Source organism: Micropterus salmoides, unplaced genomic scaffold (assembly GCF_014851395.1).
Source record: "Micropterus salmoides isolate LMB-PRFRI ecotype aquatic unplaced genomic scaffold, ASM1485139v1 Ms_hic_scaffold_14, whole genome shotgun sequence".
Classification (NCBI taxonomy): domain Eukaryota; kingdom Metazoa; phylum Chordata; class Actinopteri; order Centrarchiformes; family Centrarchidae; genus Micropterus; species Micropterus salmoides.
This window is the reverse complement of record NW_024040485.1, coordinates 16,944,178-16,960,670: the sequence shown is the minus strand read 5'-3', so window position 1 is coordinate 16,960,670 and position 16,493 is coordinate 16,944,178. Positions and strand designations below refer to the sequence as shown.

General features: G+C 38.8%; 1 protein-coding gene across 1 annotated transcript in view; it reads right to left on the bottom strand.

Annotated features, from left to right (window-relative positions):
• The window catches only part of tnr (tenascin R (restrictin, janusin)), a 208,595-nt gene that overhangs the window by 125,345 nt on the left and 66,757 nt on the right, over positions 1-16,493 (bottom strand). The window contains exon 3 of the mRNA XM_038718059.1: positions 15,919-15,968. The gene's annotated coding sequence lies outside the window, so the exon portion shown is untranslated. The remainder of the gene's footprint in view (positions 1-15,918; positions 15,969-16,493) is intronic.

Sequence of the window (16,493 nt, the reverse complement as noted above, 5' to 3'; positions counted from 1 at the left end):
TATCAGTAATAGGCTACACTGTATAAAGTCTGGACTTTTCCACCCGCGATTCCGTTCACAGCAGCAGCTGCACCGCATGTTGAGAAGGCGTGCTGACGACAAAGCCTATCAAAACAATACCAATGTGGTAGCTAACAAATGACATCTGCACTAGTGTATTCACTGTCGCTCTACCTGGTCCATGCTTGTAAAATATCCACCATTTTGTACCGTAATAATTCTGTGTTTCTCTGAAAAATGCTACAATGTGTCGCCTAACCTGTGCGTAAAGTACAGTAAAGTGTATGTGCGGGAAACACTGACTGAACCGTTGTTTTTCTTTTTACAAACCAGGTCTTCAGCACTGTGTCTCCCTTCGTGTTGTTGAGAGTTTGTAAGTAGACAGGAGAGGGAGGAGCGGGGCTTAGCAAGCACAACAATTTGGAACGTCCTGAAAAAGAAAGAAACTACTGGTGTACTGAGCAACAGACATCGTACAGGTCGGCCAAGGAAAACAACAGCAGTTGATGACAGAAATATCGTGAGAGCTGTGAAGAAAACCCCCAAAACATCAGTAAGTGACCAACGACCTCCACAGTGCAGGTGTGAAGGTATCACAATCCACTGTTCAAGGAAGACTCAGAGAGCAGAAATACAGAGGCCACACCACAAGATGCAAACCACTCATCAGCAGTAAGACTCGGAAGGCAAGATTGAAATTTGCAAAGAAGTACAGAGATGAGCCGCAAAGGTTTTGGAACACAATCTTATGGACTGATGAGAGCAAGATGAATCTCTACCAAAGTGATGGAAAGGCCAAAGTGTGGAGAAAGAAAGGAAATGCTTATGATCCGAAGCATAGAAGCTCATCTGTGAAGCATGGTGGAGGTAATGTCATGGCTTGGGCGGGCATGGCTGCTTCTACAAAAGGCTCATTAATATTTATTGATGATGTAATTGATGATGGTAGCAGCAGAATGAATTTAGAAGTGTACAGAAACATTTTGTCTGCCAATTTACGGAGAAATGCATTGAAACTAATTTGTAGGAAGTTTATCATGCAGGAAGACAATGACCCAAAGCACACTGCCAACAAAACAAAGGACTTCATCAGGGGGAAAAAGTGGAAGGTTTTAGACTGGCCAAGTCAATCAGCTGACCTTAACCCAATAGAGCATGCATTTCACCTCCTTAAGAAACTGAAGGGAGAAACACACCGAAACAAACAAGAACTGAAAGAAGCTGCGGTAAATGCCTGGAATAACATCACAAATGAAGAATGCAACAGTTTGGTGATGTCGATGGGTCACAGGCTTGAGGCAGTTATTGCAAGCAAGGGTTATGCCACCAAATATTAAATGTTATTTACTTTAAGATTATTTGTTCCATTACTTTTGCTCACCTAAGAATGCTGTGGTCTAATACAAACGGTGATATGTCCTAAGTTGTTTAACACATCTAGATGTGAATGTCAGGAAATAAAAGAAATAAAAGAAATTCTGAACTCTTGTCTCATACTCATCTTTTGATCTTAAACCCAAATGTCTTCAGTGAACAACAAAAACAAAGTAATTTGCCTTACCGTTCCAATACTTTTGGAGGGGACTGTATATCGGTATAAACGATATTGTATTTTATATCTCTTTTGAAATTATATTGGTATACCTCTTTATACCAGCTCCAGTTTCTCCTGCTGCTTTGAATGAACAACTGTATCAGTTATAGGGGTTTGTAGCTGTAAGAAGGTGCTACATATCAAGGCTTCACCCCTCGTCAAAGAAACAGAGAATAACAAGAAAATCTGTAGGTGAATGTGTACAAGCGCTTGTGTAAATATTTTCTTTTGCCTTATGCTTTTTTTACTACATTTCTTACAGGAAACAACCAATCCAATTTACCATCCTAAATCATGCTGAATAACAACTTCTATAGAAAGTGATACACGTTTCCAGGCAACTGCAGCCATGTTGGTTTTCAGAGAATTTAGTTAAGAGTGGCTGTTCCTCTCGCTTGACATGTTCTGCATCCAATAAATGTCATATCCATTATCAGCAGGACACATTAACTTAATATAATGTTATCATAATTATTATTATTAAATATCTTATTATGAACAGTGTCAAGCAAACAACAAATGTTGTTGATGAGCTCCACGTGGCCGCTTTCAAAAGCTGCATCACTTCTATAAACTACAGAGGTTGCCAAGGATACTGGAAAGTGACTTAAATGTAACTCATCATCACTGAAAATGTTGACAGACAAAGATCTGATCTGTGTGGATCGATGAGGAGACTGAAATGTTCCTCAAATTAATATATGAAACAAACATGCAATATATTTCCGTCACTCTTTCCAAACAAATTTGACTGGCGGCCTTTTCATTTTGCCAGCCGTCTTCTCCTGCAATGGATTGGTGGCACCTGACTGAAAAGTTAGTGCCACCGGATGTTCATCTCAATGCACCAAACACCTAATATTTGTTTTGTGTCAGTTTGGTTAGGTGTGATTGACCCCTGTTTGCAGAGAAAAAAACACAAGGAGTGTCGCTTTGCTCTCTTTTGCCTGCAGCAGAACAGTGACATACACGGTCTCGTCCACTCACCCGCACATACTGCATTTTACACACAAAATCCCCACTTGCCTCCTCCACTTAGTCTCTGTCCCTACATCTATCTCTCTTGTGCACGCACGCACGCACACACACACACACACACTCATCAGCCTTTAAAGACAGAAAAGTCCTGGTCAGAGCAGTGCAGAGAGGTTAGGGCTGCAGATCTGGCTGCGGATATCCGGGAGGATGGCTGGGGATTGTAAAGGGAGCGTGAGAAAGGGGTGGAGAGGCCCACTCAATCAATTTCTATTGAATCTTACTCCAGTGGGAACACGAGAAGCAATACAGAACTAACAAGCCTGTGCATTTCTTTATATTTTAAGGACAACAGCCAACTGGACTTACACTAAATGGTAAAATTGCCTCGGAGCACTCTATCTCGCACTTGGAGCACTGGATTAAAGAAAGAAACTTTTAATAATGTTTAAATTTCAAACCTCAAAATTATACTTAGCTAAATGTGAACTAAAAAAAGCTATGGACAATGTACACAAATGTACCTTTGTTATGCCCCTGACGACATATAGTTAAGTTAAGTTAACATGTAGACATATATTGCGAAAACATTGACCCAGTTAGTGTTATTTTGGGCAATTTTCCTCACCACAGATCACTGACTGGGGCAGACAGAAAGAAGAAACACATTGAACCTTAGTGGAATCAGGAATTAGAGGCTCTGTGGTAATAAATTACAGAGAAAAGACTTGGGTTCAAAGAAAAGCTAGGGAAGACATCTAAACCTTTTCAGATTTGCTAAATGTTATGTAAATGCAGGCTTGAGCAAGCACAAAAGTAAAAAAATACTGGCATGAAATTAGTAAATTAGGTCCCAGGAAGGTTAATTGTATTTCAAATGCAGCAAAATAAAAAATAAAGTGTCTCTAATGGCAGCACAGTATTATAATACTGAGAAAATAATTTGGCAAAAGTGGTAATTATTCTTTGTTTAATGATCACATTAAAAAGACAGGTATTTTAAAAATAGAAATTAAGGCTGAAAAGAATAACGACTGCTGCAGCTGTAGTAATGCAATATTTACTTGTTAGGATGTGGAGAAAGTGTCAAATAATGGCAGCCTGAATCCGATTTCTGGGTTATCCAGATTAAAATCAGATTGGATCAAATATAAACTTTGGAAAAACAAAAGATAACCCGGCTATTGCAAATCAAATGCACACCACATTCATAGGTGAAATTCAATTTGTGGCCGGCCAGGTGTGACTCAGTCATGGAACATGGCTGCATTTACATTCAGTCTCCATCACTGATGGTGCCTGATTTGACGGAGACAAACATTTTCCACCTTGCTCGCTTCTGTGTTGGTTTTATAAAGGAAAAGGAGATCAGTTACGTTCATGTCCATGCCTATGTCATCGTCAGAGCAAATAACTGAGATAAACGAATGACTCCTGATCACACAAATCCAACCTGAGCATTTGTGAATAACTGTGGGACAGTCAGATGGAAAGAAAGGATGTCAGGTCACGTTAGCCTGCAGTCTGCACAGTCAAAGTGGACTAGAATTCATGTTCAAATGTTGTGTGCCCTTTTGTTTTTTTGTTTTGTTTTGTAGTTGTTGTCCTTTTTTTGTTGCATATTGTGTGGCTTCAAGCTTGTTTTAACTGTGGAATTAGTCCTGCACCATAGCTTAGAAATGTTATAAAGCCAATCCCTGCATTGATTGTAAGGTACTACAGAAAGACAGATGTATATTCAACTGAATGATCGCTGCATATGAATTATATTCTTTTCTTTTGAATAACAGACTTTTCAATAATCTCAGGAGATGGCTCTGCTTGCCAATGAGCAAAACTGCCTTTGGAAAGTAAGAGGAGGCTTTGATAAAAGTTTTTCTATTACCTCAGTTATTCAAGTAAAACCGGCAAATCAACTCTGCATGTTTCAGTGATTTTTGGGAACCTTTTCATACGCTTAACAGTCATCTGCTTGAATACAGATTCATCTTTTCAGCCAGTAGGCCAATAAGTGTTTCTATAAGAAAAACAGTCATGTCAAGCTCTCTCCAGTATCATTTTCAATATGTACAGTACTATTCCAATATATACTTTTTATATAGGGAATGTAGTAGTGAATCTTAATACATTGGCAAACAATGCTGTCACATAAAAAACAGCAATCTACACATAAGTGCTCTTATTTAAGGTTTAATGGACACATGTTAATGCATAGACTAATGTTGAACTGATACTTAACATTTTGTGGACCACATTTAATTTAAATGCTGCAATTATCTTATGTTAATGGCGACATTTGCTCTAGTTTGAGTCGAGCTTGTTAAAGAATAGCAACATGACACACATACACATAGCGACATGACACAGAAAGTGAGTCATGAGCTTGTAACTATCTTGAGATGTTTCTCAGGATGTGATGTCAGGCAGCCTGGCCCAGTTAGAGAGACATCACTCTGCGTGAGACTGACCTAACGATTCACCAATATACTTGTGTGAAAAAAATCTTTTTATTGCTCCCTCCCTCGCCTATTTCTGCGCTGTCATCTTGCTCCAGTGATATTTGTTATACAGAGAACATAGATCAAGAGTGCTTCTGCACTGATTCTTTTGCTTTGTTATGACACTAAATTCTGCTTCAGTGCTCTCTGCTAAATGAACAAGCCACACATGTACTCGCACAGATGCATGCACACTGACACACTGTGACAGATTGCTCTGAGCACATAACTTGATACAAGATAATTTGTTATTGTGAGACTATTGATTTGTGAGTTACGCAATGAAACAAGTCTCTTTCTGAAGCATCCTCGCAGCAATCAATTTTAAAATGCTCCCCCATTCACTGCATTCTAATGATATGATCAATATGTCTTCTAAGATGCTGAGTACACAGAAATACAGGGTCATTATCCAGAGAAGAGAGCAAGACAAATATGACAAGAATACTACTGTGAGGTGACATTGTTTTATATGTGAGGTTCCTGAGACAGAGACTGCGGAAGCACCCAGCTTTCCTGAATATCATCCATCATCCAAACCCAACTAGAAAAAAAGAGGAATACATTATTCTATTTTAAGGGCGGTATTTCTGCATTGTGGGGTCACACTATATGCCTCCATTATCTTGCAACAGAAAACGGTCCAGTTGATATGTAAGGCAACGAATTATCCTATCAGCAGGGAACATCATTTACAGATGGGGTCGCAAGTAATGGAAAGTCATTTTCACCAGGGGGCTGTTTCCCATGTAGGATAGTTACTGTGCTGCCAGCTCAACTCGGACAAATGGCTGCCTCTTGCCCAAATCACTATGGTAACCTAGACTAAGTAGCTAAATAGCCCCAGCTGAGGGCTTTGGATGCCTAAATATTTCCCTTGACCATAGCCACAATAGTGTCTGAACAAGCTGCAGTATGAATTACAAAGCAAGCAAGTTGTGAACATCAGGTTTCAAGCCCAGTTTTTAACCAATCTAATGTTTATATGTGTAATTTATAGTCAGGAGGTTAAACAAGTTTTACATTCTTAAGATCTTGGCATGCCTCAGTCAGTAAAATAACCCACAAATTCTTGATGCTGGTAATGGTGACAAAAGTGGATGGAGAGGTGGACACTCACACATCAGTGTCAGGAGGTGGAGCTGAAAAAAATAGGTGGCTGCGTTGGTGGGGGCGCGTTGTTTCATCTACCCTTGAGACATGAAATGCAATCCAGGAAGTCCAGTTTGAGTAACAGATTCATAAGTCTACAGGCTGCTCACACACCAAAACACCACACAGTAGTTTATAATAACCTTAGACAGCATTTTACAACTCTGGAAGTTATTACAGCAGCAATTATTTTATCTTTCGCCATGACTATTGCAAAGGTAAACAGTCCATATTGCATTCTTATCACAAAGTGATCTAACAGTAATGTGTGCTTGCTTGTATCTATAGTAGCCGCTGGGTGGCCAATGAGTGACTGGCTTAAAAAGGTGTCTTTTGCATTGTAAATAATTGGAAACTAGAACATTTGTGAGTGAAGCATAGCTGCAAAAATTTACTTAACATTTAATTCAGGTGAATGTACCCCACTTGCTAGTGTTGGCATTTTGTAAACAATGCAGTAGTTTTATTATTACTGTGATTAATTTATTTTCATTCCTTACACCATGCAGTAAAGTCCCATATGTAAGTGGTGCAGTAGGAAAAAAAGACAGGAAAGAAATATATGTCAAGACCCACGAGAGCTGCATGAGTCCCACAGTTACACAGACCTATAACTGTCTTTAAAGTAAACTTTAAAGTTCATGTATACACTTCTATATGCATCAGAGTCATTTAGACTTTACTTTAAGTCACTTGGCTCTCTGAACTTTAAAAGTAAAACTCAAACTTTGTCATAAGTAAACAATAAAAGTTTGATTAAAGACAGATTAACAATGTAATAGTGTAAGTTTGAAGACCCTTGAAGTGAAGTGTAATGAGTTTTCTTGTACCTCACAAATGATGAAGACAGTGGTAACTGGTGATGCATTAACACTGTACTGGGCATTTTAATTAGAAATAATAATTAAATGGCTTACGTAAATTCTTTAGGCCTCAACGCCAGTGTGTGAATGTTACAGACAAACTGCATCACAAAAGTGTTTTTTTTTGTCTTTGGGATAATGTCCTTGTAAATGAAACTTCACATTTTGCATGACAAAAATCCCATTTCTCTTTTTCTAATTTACGATCTTATTCCATAAGGGTCCATCACATTTAACAGTCAAACCTTCAAATCCCATCATATTTGCCTAAAATAGAAAAATGGAGCAAAACAGAAACATAAATGTTTACCAAGACGTTTTGAGTGTGTGACACTTGTGTCACAAACGTCAAAAACGGCCTCTTATGCCGCAGAGGAGGAAATTACTGTGTGGCAGTAAATAAAGCAAATTAAAGCTTCCTTTGAATTAAAACTGTGAATGGTTTTAACTAGATAATGAGAGCCTCTTAACAGTTAAGCAGTAAAGCAAGTAATTGCTTTTTCATGGACTCAAGATTTTGAATTTCTATCATGTGGCGAGACAAACAAAATCCAATCACATGGATAGCAATTAAACTCTTCAGTGAACTTCTGACATGGTTCGGTTCCAAGGTAATCACATAACTTACTGTGATCCATACTTAATTTCCTCCCGGATGTCGATGATGTGTTCTGTATGTAGCGCATCTCAAGTTTTGTCAAAGTCTCAGTTATAAAACAGTTGCGGTTCTTATCCGTGTGGCTTGTCAGTTCTTCATAACATGAATGCAGGACTTCATTATACAACTTATATCTAAACCTAAAACAAAGTGATGTATTCTCAGAGTGACCTGAACATTACAGGTTGTAGTCCGGAAGATAAAATTAGCAAAGTAACAAAAATCTAAAATATGTAATTAATGTATCATCTCTCCCACTTCACTCTTTCTCATTCCTTTTTTCTCTAATATTTACAAAATCTTTTTCTCTTTCAGTTGAAATGTTTCAGAACAGCTAAATTACAATGTCAAAGAACTGCTGTGTGTTTCTTAATGAACGCTGATATTATCTGTCTCAGGTTGAAGATGCACTGGGCTGTTTGTGGTGTTTAGGTTACTTCATCATCTCTTAAACTGACCTGCAGTATACACACTAACATCTGCATTGGCACATTCGATCTGATTTTTGTTGTTGTTTTCACTGAGTAGGTTCATTAAAAGGCTACATCATTCTGCCACACAAAAAAAACAATATTATAAAGCTGCGTATTCAAATTGTTGGAAAAAAGCCATACTATGACAATTTGCTCTTTTGTTGGACTATTAGATATATTGATTTAGGGTTTATTAAAACAAATATTCACATAATACTGGTGTTAAGAAAAGAGTTATATTATTGTAAAGCCCAACCACAGAGGCCCTGTAGAGAAGGACATGTTATTCCAATGTTTCAGTGAAGTGGAAATAGTAGGTTTGTATCCAGTCTGTGACACCAGAGCTGGGCCAAATACAGGAGGGATCCAAGCAATCCTTTTGATTTCCTGCTGTTTCCATTTTTGAGTCACCCTGTGACCGCTTCCATCTGGTGGCCTGTCCAACAGCAAGAGCAGATTGCATTACTGGACTGGTCACAGCGAATGGTTGCTGCTAACAAGTTGCTGCTCTTCTCCGACCCCTTTTATGTGAGTGTGTGTGTTGCTGGGTTTTGCCTGTGTCTATGTGGATGTGTATTTGTGTATCGGTCTGTGTGCATGCGCTTGTGTGCGTGACCCCAACTGACTTGTTTCCAATAAGAAAATGAAATCCATTGTGGAATTCCACCCCCCCCCAGCAAACTATTTCCTTTTATTACTTCACCTGCACTTCCTTGAGCCACTGGGTGCGCTCCCACGCTGCAACCAACTCCCAGACAAGCATCAGCAGCATCTATCTTGCGGACAGAAGTGCTGAGTGGCTATTACTTCTCAGCAGACCACATAAAAACCACAGCAATTAAACGCTATTGGGCCATTCGACTTTGTCTTCTTAGAGGAAAAAAGGGGGGAGTGACTGAGCAAGAGAAGAAAGTCAGAGAAGAAAGTGAAGGTGAAAGCAAGAAAAAGAGAGACTTCAACTGATGCTGCTTAATATAGAGGGCGATCTTCAGTGTTTCCTCTATATGCGGCACACCGCCACTGCTGAATCACGACTGCCACTACTAAAATTTCCCACAATCATTAAACTCTGCACTACAAATGTTTTCACTCGCACACTGTGTGAGCACGGCAGCACTCAATGCTCGGCTCGCTTCCCCTCCTCATTCTATGCAGAACATACGTGACAGATGGTCTTTTAAGAGCAGCGTAACTCTGAATCAGGAGGTGCGTAGCGAGTGTTTGATTGTCCGAGCGGCAGAAAGTGACGGTGAACGCGAGCGGAGAAAAATATTCTGGCAGTAAATGTACTGTCTGTTTCAGTGTGTTAGCTTCTCAAGACCAAGAAAAGTCTGTTGTTTCCCACCTGCTAGAAAAGTGAAGCCTGTTAGCGCTATATCCCCCCCCTTCAGACTGCGCAGCTGGGCAGGAAAGCTTCTACAGCAGCTACATAGCTGCTATGTAACTTAACATTAGCTCAATTTATACAAAGTAATGGAAGCTGTATTTTATTACTGCCTACTTGTCCAATGTTGAGAACATCAGGTACAAACTTAGACTACACTGGCGTAGCCTGCAGCTCTGTCCTATACAGACTGATGAAATTATTTTTCAGTCTGAAAAGGTAGTTTTGGAAAAGACGGTGGTGACTGGAGGAGCTGAGGCTAGTAAAGCTAATTATTGATGTAAACTAGTCCTTTTAAGCTAATGAAACTCAATGTGGACCAGTGGTTGGCAAAAGAACCAACCAAATTATTTCTCCAGATCTAAAGGTTGTAGTTCCTCCAGTAGACTGGTCTTTTGGTGTTGTTTATTTATTATCTGCTCTAGCTTTTCCAAGTATTTGTTCAGCAATATGGTGAAAATAATGGCCCAATATAATGTGAAATTACAAATTTTTCATTGGAAAACATACATTTTTCTTAGGGGAGCACCCCAAAACCCCCCGACCAAAACACCAAAACATTCATCTAAAGCTCACATTAAACTGGGAAAACACTGCAGTTTTAAACTGTTCTAAGGTGCATCGCATGCTCATGGACACAAGACCAATGTTGGTAAGACATGTTGTGTTGAGGTTTTATATTCAGACAAAAATTTTGCTTCACCTCTGCTGCATGGGAGTTAGAGTAAGGTCTTCACTTTTAACTAGATTTATAGTTAAAGTGATTCTGCAAGAGCTGCACTGTTGTTCTGCCAGAAGGAAGCTTAAATCATATTCTGTGCTCTTCAGACTGCTCCACGGACAAACACTTTTTGAGTTATGACTTTTTTGTTTATTTTGCAAAACTGAAGAAAATGGCATGCATTGTAGTAAACCGCCAAAAGTGGAAACAAAGATAAAATTATATTCAGAGTCAACATGGATTAAAACTGATCTTGGCTACTCATGAGGCTCCTGTGGGTTCATTCAATTTCATTCAAATTCCCTTAAAGGTAAACTAGTGCAAAAAGCCAGCTGCCCAATATAAATGGAGAGCTCTTATATAGAGCCTTTCTAGTGTTCCTACCACTCAGAGACCTTTACAGTCAACATTTATTCAGCCACTGATACAGAAGATCAGTAGGATCGAAATGTGTTCAGTCTACTGGCCACCTGTACATTTTCAATTTACTGTACTGGCATCAATCTCTGTTTTTGTCTGTGTCCCACTGACCACTGTGCTTTTGCGATCAACCTGACAATTTCAACAAAAAGAAACCTAACCTAGCTAATGTATGCTGGATACTCTTAACTGTTATCTAATTAGTGCATTACAACTGTTGTAATATATTGTATATACTGTAAAGCCCATTGAGGCAAATGTCTGATTTGTGATATTGGACTATATGAATAAAAAGTGACTTGATAACTAATTCAGGTCATAGGTTAGTAAAAGCAGAGGGATTTTCTCCTTTATTACCAACAAAATTGGCAACATCTACTATTACAGCGTCCAGGGTTCGCATCCTGTGTCCTGGTCGTGGTTAGGTTTAGGCAACAAAAGCGTGTTGGTTAAGGTTAGGGAAAGATCATGGTTTTATTACGTGCTAAAATGATAAACTTGTGCTTCAAGTCACTTTTGACATTTAATTATTAAACCAAGACCAGAGTCTCTTCCTGACCTTATCCTGTGATTGCCTGAACATAACCATAAAAAGTTGCTACAGATATTCTAGGAAAACCAATTAACACAAACTGTTGCAACTTAGAAATTAATAAAAATGCAATTTCTAGGAGACAGTGTTTAAATGTGGACATCAGAACTCATAACATGTCACTTTTTAAACCACGCAATATAGCTTAATATCCATTCCATCAATTAATAAATCATCACCATAACAGTCAGTTAAGGAAGTCAATCTACAAAATTCATCTCCACAAAATATATCTCAACTTACACTGAATGTAAAAATGAGTCAAAAAGTAAGACTCAACTAGCCAGCAGACAAGTGAAGTGTTAGGTCTTAAGATAAATCAAATGTGTCTTTAAATTAAAAATAACACAATTTAGCTTGAGCTCCTATTTCACACATATGATCCAGTAACTGATAGTACTATAACAAAGTGGTAATTCCCTGGTCCCCAAAGTGTTTCTGATTATGCGTACAAGGGTTTCCTCAAGCTGGTGTTACCCTCTTCCCTCCTTCTCCACATTTGTTTGACTATAGATGTTTCCCATCGTTTTGCCGGCTTAGTTTATCAAAAATAAAGCTAGCAAGCCTAAGCCAAGCTTCAAGCAAACAAAGCTCTGTTTTTCTCAGTGTGATATAGTGACAGCCTTATTGCCAACGCTACAGTCAGTCGTGCAACCGTTGTTGCTGCCACAATGGAAGAGCGTCCCCATTCATCACGGTCTGTCTACATACGTTCCAAACAACTAAAAATAAACTTCTCCAACCTCTCAGTAAACAGGATGAGGGTGTAGGTACACAGCACACAAAAAGCATGATGAGCAGTGAACACTGAAAATTACAAATGGTTGCCTGTCTTATTACCCAAGCAAATCACATTAGATATCCTTTGGAAGCCTAATATAGATGCAGCAGTGTGTGGTCCTCTCTCTTTCAATCAGTCTTTCTATCCATCTTTCTCCCTGTCTCTTGATGTCCCTCATTCTCTTTGTCAGCCCTTTTCTCATGAACTTTCTCTCCGCCGTCTTTCACTTTTTTGTCCCTTTGCCTTTCTGTACTTCTGCCTCTTTGACACATTCTCTCCCTGCTGACCACACAGATACAGTATATTCAAGTGGAAGTTAAGGACAGAGCGTTGCATTATTCAAACCGCTCACAGGAACAAGAGCTGGGAACAATGACAGGCAAATTCCCATTAAACCAGGCCATTTGCTGAGACAACAAATCCAAAGACCACAGTAAAGCAGCAACACTCGGGAGAGCAGTTAACACATTCACACATGTGGGACAGAGACTGAGACAGAATCATTATTATTATTACTTTTAGCATATAACCAGTTTATTCATGGGCAGGGATACAACTACTGATTAGTTTCGATTAATCTATTGATTATTTATTAGTTGTTTGGTCTGCAGAATATCAGAAAATGGTGAAAAATGTGGCATTTCCCAAAGCCCAAGATGACGTCCTCAAATGTCTTGTTTTGTCCACAACCCAAATATATTTAGTCTACTGTCATGAAGGAGTAAAGAGAATATATTCACATTTAAGAAGCTGAAATCAGAGAATTTTGACTTTTTTCCCTTAAAAAAAAGACTTATCAAAATAGTAAGCAATGAATTTAATAGTTTAAAACTTATCGATTAATTGTTGCAGTTCTATCCACGAGGAATTGGCACATTTAAAGCACCACTACAACTGGCTGGGTGTATTAACTGACCGAGACTGACACCTACCACACAGTTAGTGTAGGCTAACGTGTGCTGTGAGATCAGGGGCCAAAACTGCGCAGTCAGTTAGCTGGAAAGCACTGAGCCTGCTGGGAAACTCAGTGGAAATACCTGCCACATCACAAACTTAATGTGGAAAATCAAGTGACCAGAACCAACATCCTGAATACTGCCAACCTGCTTACGACATTCTCTGATGCAGCCCTCAGGGTCACAACACATCAAACAGTGTTTGAGATTCACATAATCAGGCTCCTGACAATTCTTATGGGAAATGCCAATGTCACCATGTTGATATTAAAGTTGAGAGAGTCAAGAGTTTAAAGTTATGGTAAAGTTTTAGGCAGAGCACAGTCCTTTGTCGAGAATAGTTTAACTACAGTTCAACTATAGTTTAAAGACTCTTTCAAACCCTTCAGAAAATTAATTCCACTGACTTTTTTTGTTGGGCTAAACAATCAAACCGTTTTATGCCAATGCCTTTACGTTCTTTTGCACTTGACAAACTGTCATCTCAACATATGCAATGTAGGCATAATCCATGAACAATTAATTAAGGTCTGTATTGAACTGTGGCATCACCTAACATTTTGTTACCAAAAATATTAAAGGAGCCTAGCTGATTAATTGTGGCACTCTTTTTGACCTTCTGGCATAGTGATCTGTTTAGACCACAGGGAGCGAAGTCTTGTGATTTTATCCAATGGGAACAAACAGTATGCCAATAGCTTTTGGCTATCTCAGTGTGCAAGTAAGCACACTGTTTCCCCCGGCCAGATCAATGTTTCTTGATTAGACTGCCTGGGCCAAAAGGAATGCAGCAACTTTCCTATTCGTCAGCTACCCAGACCCATTTTCATTTAACACATGCACACGTACATATGCAGAAATACACTTGCATGCGCACGCACGCACTCATGCTTAAACACAAAAAGACATACTGATGTCACAGACATCACCGACACAGACGTCATTCACCCCGTGACATTTAGCGCAAAAATCAAATAGTGCAGGGCCCGGCTAAAAATCAATGGGCATTTGCAACAATCAATGGCCGGGTTCCTATGAGAACTAATTAGAAAGGTAAACATGCAGCGCTGCCTCCTTCCTCCTCTCTGTCTCTAAACTAAGTGCTTCTCCACCGTAGGGTCAAAACTTTACTTCAATGTAACTTTTTTTTACTGTAAAACAACAGTGACATTCCTAAGTGAGGATCAAAAAATTTACTGATTATAAATAAAGTAAATGAATATAATAGTAGTATAATAATAGTAAATGAATAGAAAAATGGGTGTGAAGTTATGTCTCTTTATTTTCAACATATAAAATAATCCGTATAGCGGTATGGTCCTAAACTTTCTTAGCTCTGAAAGGCATTGATTTGTCAAGGTGATTGACTGGTCAAGAACACGGATTTAGATAGATATGAGACTCTTAGTCACCAGTTAAAGCAATATTGCTCTAAAGACATGAGTTCTTGTGATATTCTCTTGGTAGCTCAGATGACATCCACTATTATTAAAAAGGTCTGTGACACCTGAGTGCAGCCTGAAATCCTCTGCTGATCTTCTTTTAAACGTTTCAAAAAAACTTTCTTGTTTTATGCGTCAGAACCTCTGGCCTTCTGAATGATATTTAAAAGGCAATCAGCAAACCCAGCAAGTTTGTTTTAATGCGTTTTGACAGACTTGGGATAAGCCAGTAAACATGATGGATGGGATGGATAGACTCTTACAGACTTTCTTATCTTATATTCTCCTTACCAAATTTTTGCATCCTGTTTCCACCTTGGAATGATTTGGTCTTCTCGTCTGAACATTTAGTCTGAATTAATGTAGATCACTTATAATGAGTAACCTCATTTCCTTGTTGGTGAATCAGGCCGTTGTTACCGGTATTATCAGTGTGACCTGATGGAAGGCTAATTAACTGTCCATCTATATATCTCCTTCATCTATCTACATATATCCTATTTCCTCTGACATCGCCCTATTAACTCTTTATCCTATCCACCTACCTCTACATATCCTCCTGTCTACCAATCTATTAAGCTATCCCTATGACTGTATTGCTGTACAGTAGGTACTGTAGCACACAGATACACACACAGACTATGCTGTGCGGCAAATCAAGTAATGTGGAGTCGTCACTTTTACACTTGGTTTGTTAATTCTTGACAACTCTGATAAGGCTTGTGTGTCAGATATTATACTTGTATGTATCTTAACAAAATAAGCCTGATGGAAACTTGGGAGGTGGAATTGACAAAGAAGTCAGAAATAATGAAAGGACGAAAGGATCAAATTATTCACTAAAAACTTGCTGCAGAAGTTGACAGTTAATACATTTACTCATTGGAGTCAGCTACACCGTAAACCTATGGCAAGGAGATAAATGGTATCTCTAGATCACTGAGATATGTAGCGCACAGTGACTGGAACAGCTCCTAAAGAATATGCTCCATTGCTAATGTGGCTAAAGGAGGTATCCACAGACACACACAGACAATAAATGGGCCTTGGCTATTCTTAAAAGAAATATCTAGCCAAGCTTCACACAGAAAATCCAAGCTGTGATAATGTAAAAGTGCTTCAGAAGGCATTAATGACCAACAGAAAGAAGGTAGGCTGCAGCCTCAATCAAAGGATCATTTATATTTGCATTGAAAAGCAAACAAAATGATTGTTTTTTATTCATGTCTTGCAGTCATTTCAGGTGTCATGCTGAGTTGCTTTCCGTTGCCATGTGAATAAATGTTTGCACGCTTTACCTTGCATACATGCATACGTAAAGAGAGGGAGAGGGCATTTAATATTGAGTAGAGCAGGAACACATGCACAAAGGTATGCTGTAGTAGCATGCATCTGAATTTGCAACTCACCCTGAGAGCACCTAAGCTGAGCCTTGTAGTGCTGGTCTTCTGGGTTGCAGCTGTGAACAGAAGGAGAAGGAGTTGTAGCTGTTTCTAAACATGTAAAGTATTTTGTACTTATTTTAAATTCACGAGACAGACCTGGAGAAAACAGGGACACAAAATAATGACATTTTATTTGCCTAACAAGGCAAAGCCTAACCAAAGACAAAGAAATCAGATCTCCGGCAGCAACAGTGTGTCCTGTAAATGCTCCCTCCTGATCCACTCTATCCAAATAAATAAAAAATAAGACATAACTTGGTAAGCACAAGCCATTTTACACTAGTGGTTTCAATGGCTAGTGGACCGATATGGTTTCTCAATGGCACATGCCGATATTTAGAGAGCAGGGCAGCCGATGACTGATATATATACTGCTGATATCAAAACAAAGTAAAGTCATGTCATTATTCAAAATCATTGTTACATGCAGAGTACAATTTAATATACATGGTTATCTTCGCCAGTAACATGTTATTCTAGATGGAATTTTTATTAATCAAATAGAAAAATACACTAAGTTATGCTGAAAATTTCAAAAT